Below are 418 nucleotides of genomic sequence, written 5' to 3' on the forward strand. Positions count from 1 at the left end.
GAGTCTTCCTTTCACTCTCCGAAAATACTCTTCCAGCAGTGCATTTAGGCCACAGATGGAAATCCTAAAGAAAAATCAAAGAATTATGTCTTCTGTCGTGCATCATTTGTGGGTCAATAACATCAGGACATAATACAATGTAAGGTTCCCTTAAGATATGATGCAAGGGCATTCACAGGTCTACAGGAACCTGGGAAGTGAAGGGTCAAGATGTAGTACTCCCTGCAAAACACTTAAAGGATTAGAATAACAATGTATTATTTTTCAGAAAGACGCACTCAGCTGGGGGATCAGCTGTGTTGTCTACCCTCTCTGCAGATGCCCTTTCGTCTCAGGCTTTTTCACTGCGTGGAGTCTCAGGATGGTGCTCCCACAGGGCAAAAGCAGATGCCGTCAGGCCTCATGAATCCAAGATTTT

The sequence above is a fragment of the Pteropus vampyrus genome, unplaced genomic scaffold, assembly GCF_000151845.1.
Source record: "Pteropus vampyrus isolate Shadow unplaced genomic scaffold, Pvam_2.0 Scaffold338, whole genome shotgun sequence".
NCBI classification, from domain to species: domain Eukaryota; kingdom Metazoa; phylum Chordata; class Mammalia; order Chiroptera; family Pteropodidae; genus Pteropus; species Pteropus vampyrus.